Below are 6,279 nucleotides of genomic sequence, written 5' to 3' on the forward strand. Positions count from 1 at the left end.
AATGGCTGAACAGTAATAAGTCCAAGTTTGTGTAAATCTGCCATAGCACTTGTTATCTCAAAGGAGAACATTGCTGACATGCTTGGCTTAAGCTTATGCTTGCTTTAAAATGATGGAGAGCTCTGCTTTCTGGTGTGAGCTACAGAAAGCTGTGTTTTCCAAAGAACAGTCTGTCCTTGATTTAAGCTTTCATTTATGGATAGAGGAATCCAAGTCCTTCCTAGTGTTAGCTGGTTCTGTAGCCCAGATAATAAACTGACCCTTCTAACTTTAGTCTATTTCTAGACAACTAGGTGGCACAATGAGTCAGGAAGATCCAAGTTCAAATGTGGCCTCAGACACTTACTAGTAGTGTGACCCTGGGCAAGTCACTTAACACTTTCCTCATCTGTAAAATGAACTGCAGGAAATGACAAATCATTCCAATATCTCTGCCAAGAAAATTCCAAATGGTGTCAGAAAAAGTTGAATATGACTGAGCAACAAAAGTATTTTTCATTTTATATCTAGGACTTTAGATAATAACATTATCCTTAAGGCAAAACTACATATGAAGATGAGAGTGGGGATGGGGATCAGGAATAGGAAGAAAGAAAATACTTTCCAGCCCTCAGTAAATTCAGGTGAACAATCTTGTTAAGTATAGATTTCAGCCAAGTATAGCAGCACCTGATAGTAACCCCTAATACTACTGGAGGTTGAGACTAGTGGATATCTCAGAGAGCAGAGTTCTGAAGTGCAGAGGGCTCAGCCAATGGGTTATCTTCACTAAGCCCAGCATCAATATGGTGAACCCCCAAGAGCAGGAGCCACTAGGCTGCCTAAAAAGGGGCAAACTGGCCCAGGTCAGAAATGGAGCAGATCAGTAGTAGGATAGGGCCTGTGAATGATCACTGCACTTCTAGTGCCATCCAGGGAGAGATATGGAGATTCAACCTAAAACAATAAGCATAGATTTCAGATTTTAAAATTTGAAATCAGGCAATTACCAAAGAATCTATGAAGCTAAAAATCTCAGAATAGAGCTTCCACAACTATTTATATAGTGCCATATTTTTATCATTTACAGTCATTTTAAAAGTGTATTTCCACTTATGTGTCAAAACAAAGAGCTATTTTTTAGTTTGGCTACCCAAGTTTGAAACCACCTAGTGAGGCAATTAAGAGCAGAATACCTTGCCCATTGAAAATTTTCATTCTCTTTATTTTCTGTAACTCATTTGTTCCCCTGTGGCTTGTTTCCATATGCTTGTCTAACAAATTCAGATGATAAAACTCAGTGGAATAGAACTTTGTCACAGTATAGTTTAATTAAGGACATAAACCTTATGTGTTGCTCAAAAAAGTCACTATAAGATTTTTTTTTTGAGGGGAAAAGTTAGATTTTCCTAGCTCTGCTTGTTTAGGGCCAAGCACAGATGTAAGCACATATACTCAATAAGATAAATAAATGTTTTCTGGTAATCATTACATTGATCATAGCATTTAACTTTGGAGTAACATTGAGACCTCTATATATTGCCCTGACAATAACAGTGGAGAAATTAACTGTCTTCCTGAAGCATGTATTGTGGAAGGAAATAAGGAAGCAGGACAAAGCAAATGCCTGTACTAGAAGGGGGATGTAGTGGAGGTCAAGTGAGTGATCAATTATAAAGAGGAGACCAACAGAGGTGGTTGCTAACTCCTTGCTGTGGAGTACTGAGGCAACAGTTTGCCAAACAAAAAGGAACTAATGAAAGGTCCACTGTCTTCCTGGGGAATGTGGATTGAAATTGAAATTGAAAATGACTCTCTTAAGATTTGTCAAAACAGATGACTGTCACCTAATTTCAGTGACTCACATGGACAAAATAATACTTCTAAAAGAAACTAGGTAGAGCAATAGATAGAAGGATAGACTTGAAGTCAGGAGGAGCTAAGTTCAAATCCATTCTCAAATACTTAGTAGCTGTGTGACCATGGGTAAGTCACATAAACTCTGTCTGTCTCAGTTTCCTCATATGTAAAATGATGGTGATAATAGTACCTTCCTCCTTTAGTAAGGGCTAAATGAAATCATATCTATAAAACACTTAGCACAGTGCCCATGTTATGTTGTTGTGTTCATCCTTCATTTTTTAAGAAGACCATGATATCAGAGAAATGATGACCTGACTTGTACTTGACTTTGTTTTGAGTGAGGGAGGGCTGTGAAATGTCACTCTCCTCACTTTCTCCTCCTGAGCCATGTAGATCTAGTGACCAGATATTCATAAATGCTGGCTGCTATTATTATCAACCTAGAAAATATTGCTAAAAATTATGAAGCATTTGGGAAAGAACAAAAGGATCTTTTGTTCTTGTTGCCCATCACATTCAAAGGATTAGGAAGAAAGATAGATTTTGGAAGTAAATAGCTATTTAAAAACAATCATCTCTGGGAATAGGATTTGGATTTCTGGACTACAGTTTAAAATGCATATGTGATATGGCCCCATTTGATGACCACAGCTGCATACCTTGGATTGATCCTACTTATAAAGGTGAAAGGATAAGAAGTTTAAGGGACAGTGCTCTATCCATTGGATCACCTAGTCTTATTCAACACAGTGGATAATGTTAGACTTGTAGTCAGGAAGATCTGAACTTAAATCTTGCCTCAGATACTAGTTGTGTGATCCTGGGCAAAGTCATTTAATTTCTCTTGTGCTCAGTTTCCTCGTTGGAAGTATTAAATAGCACCTCTCTCACAAGACTGTTGCGAAGATCAAATGATATAGATAAAATGTAGAATACTTTATAAATGCTATTAGCTAGCAACTAGCTAGGTAAAACCAGAGGCAACTAGGTAGGACAGTGGATAAAGTACTAAATCTGGAGTTAGAAAGACCTAAATTCAAATTCAAGCACTTACTGGCTACATGACCTTAGGCTAGTCATAATCTCTTTCTCTACTTCAGTTTTTGCAACAGAGAAATGGGGATAATAGTAACACTTACCTCCTAAGGTTGTTATGAGGATCAAATGAGACAACCATAAAGCATTTAGCACCGTGTCTGGCACACAGTAAACACTATATAAAATAATGGTTATCATTAGCATCCTCAGCAAAATGGGGATAACGACAGCAGCTACCTCTCAGAGTTATTGTGAGGATCAAACGAGATAGCATTTGTAACGCGTCTGTCACAGCGCCTGGTAAATCATTGTCATTGTCAGCTATTGTTGTTATCATCTGTATAATGGGAATAATAGCACTACATCCTAGGCTTGTTGTGAGGATCAAATGACATAACAATTAAAAAGTACTTAACGCAGTGCCTGGCACATGGTAGGTACTACATAAATGTCAGCCATCATCCTATCATCATCATCATCATCATCTGTAAAATGGTGTAATGGTAATTTGTATCGGAAAATCTTTCCTATTCATTAATAGGTCCATTAAGTCACATGGAGTCAGTGATGGGAGGAGTTTGCTGAATGGGTGGAGCAGGAAGATGCAGACCTAGAGCAGAATTGAGAGGAAGTTAGTCTTGAGAGCAGTCAGAACTAGAAAGGATGCAGGCTTCTGGGTAGCATGAGTGATTTTGTTACTGTGATTTTGTTTAAGAGAGCGTGCTTGTGATGAGTGCAATGGACCTAGTTTATGGGAAGCCTAGCAAAGGGAAGGCTTGGGGATGGTGTCCTCTGCATTGTTATTGCATATGGATTTTTTTTTTTGCTGTCATGGATTTGGGTCTGAATAAATGTTTTGGTCCTGCCTTCCATGTGGAGAGTCTGTGCTATTTCATGATTCTGAATTGTGCTGTGATATTCATGGCTGCCATGGGTGCTGTGAATATTGCATTGGTGCTACAAATGGGGATAATAATAGCATATACCTCCCGGAGTGGTGAATATCAAATGAGCTCATACTCATAAAGTGCCTATCAGTAAATGTTAGCTATTATTGCTATTATTATTATTATAGTCAAGAAAACTAAGACCCCCAAAAGTAGAATAATTTGCCAAAGTCCCAGTAGTAGGAAGTTTCAGAGATAGAAGGTAAACCTGGGCAGTCAAACTTTAGATATAGTTTTTCACTTTTCTCTCTACTTCATCCATGTACCATCATTATATGGTGATAATGAATAATATTATTCACACGAAGAAACATTGGCACACAGAGGAATGAATGCACTCACCCAGAAACATAAAACCGCATGCATTTGTTCTTGTTATAACACAACCTGCTGAGTTCTTCCCAGCTACTTAAAGAAAGAAGCAGGATTTGCTGTAGCCTAGACTTGGGGCTAGGGCTGGAAGTTTGGTACTGGTTGAGTTGCTGTGAGCTAGGGAACTTGAGAAGGCTACAGCTGGAAGATCCAGGTTCATGAAGAGAGAAAAGACCCATGTGGGTTGTACACAGGTGGTGGCCACAGTGTGAAGTACTGGCAAATGCTTTGGATTAGGAGAAGATCTGGCTTTGAATCTCACCTCTGACACTAATTTTGTTTGCAGGGGAAAGTCTATAGCTTCTATGACTTTCTTGTTACTCATCTGTAAGATGAGTATGTTATCTGTGGTACCTACCTCATGAGGTTCTTGTGAGGACCAGATGTATTTCTCAGTTAAAGACTGACCTACAAGAAGACTTTCCCAGTCCACTTATATCTTAGTGCCTTTCCTTCAAGCTTATCTTCAATCTTTCTCTGTCTTTCTGTCTCTCTGTCTCTCTCCATAGATTTATGTATCTATATATGTGTATATATCTATATCTATCTAACTACATGTATATCTATCTATCATCTATCTATCTATCTATCTACCTATCTATCTATCTATCTATCTATCTATCTATCTATCTATCTATCTATCTATCTATACACATACACACATACACATAGAGGCAGTCTCCTTCATTAAGCTATGAGCTCCTTGAGGGCCTGCCTTTCTTCATATCCCAAGTGATTAGCTTAGTATCTGGCACATAGTAGGTACCTAAGAAATGTTTGTTGACTTAACTTAATATATATTAATGCATCATAAAGTAGATGAAGTGCTTAGTAAGTCTTAAAGTGCTATATAAATACTAGTAATTACTCGTAACAGGCTAGCAAGTGGATAGTTAGGGACAGGAAGATCATTCAAGAATGAAAAAGGAATTAAGAGTTTTGGAAAGTAAAGTGTTATGGTCTAGAATCAAGCAAAAATTCTAGACACTAGGAAAATGCATGCGACCTGAGTTGGTTGGTTTGTTTTACACAGGACAAGCACAAGGACAAAATAATGGCCTGGTGTGCAATAACTATCCCTAGAGTACGAAAGCACTTTCTCTTCACCACTCTTCTCATTTAAACGACCTTTGAAGATGTTCCTATCTCTGTATTTCCCAGCTTTTCCTTGTATTTTGGTTTGCATTTATATTCTCTTTGCATATCAAAGGAGTGAAAGCAGTTTGTTTTGGTGGATAGAAAACCAGGCTTGGAGTCAGAAAAACTGGGTTCAGGTCCTACCTCTAACAAATATTGGCTGCGTGATCATGAACAAATCACAATTTCCCAGTGCTAAAAGCAGCTCACTAAGATCAGAATTGGAAATCTCCATCTGTGGAAGGAATTCCCCCTAATAAGAGGCAACCCTCACTGAATTAAATCAGAAATCTATGTCTCTACCCACTCCAAATCAAGAGTTTATAGGGATATCCCCATAATGATAACCCAGAGTAGGAGAAAGTAGAAAGGGAGAGAAGAATAAAAGGATCTCCCTAATATTCAGCTGATATTCAATAGTAATCTGGCATGCAGTCATCACTGAGTAGCAGGAATGAAAATGCTGTAAATCACATTTCTATAGTACTTTAATCTTTACATGGCATTTTCCTCACAGACACCTTGAGGGATGGGTAGTCTGAGTACCATTAGCTCCATTTTACAGATGAGAGAAGAATGCAGCACAATGACTTATCCAATGTGAAACATCTATGAAGTACTAAAACCAAGGTTTAAAATCAGATCTCCTGATTTCAAATCCATTTTGACTTCCCTCAGATCCCATGACTTTTCTTCCTTTTGTCCCCAAAAGTAGACTTTCATATCTTTTCTTGTTATTTTTTCTATGCGACTTTAATGGACTGTATGACTAATGACTACAGAGAACTGGAAAGGAAGAAGGCTGCCTACATATTTCAAGCTATAGTAAAAGATAGAGGCCTAGGAAGAATGACATATTCTTGGCCCCTATAAATGTAAAATTTGTAAAGGCTATATATATACTGTTAGAAGAGACTTTAGAGGTAATATAGTTCAACCCTAC

Source organism: Notamacropus eugenii, chromosome 4 (assembly GCF_028372415.1).
Source record: "Notamacropus eugenii isolate mMacEug1 chromosome 4, mMacEug1.pri_v2, whole genome shotgun sequence".
NCBI classification, from domain to species: domain Eukaryota; kingdom Metazoa; phylum Chordata; class Mammalia; order Diprotodontia; family Macropodidae; genus Notamacropus; species Notamacropus eugenii.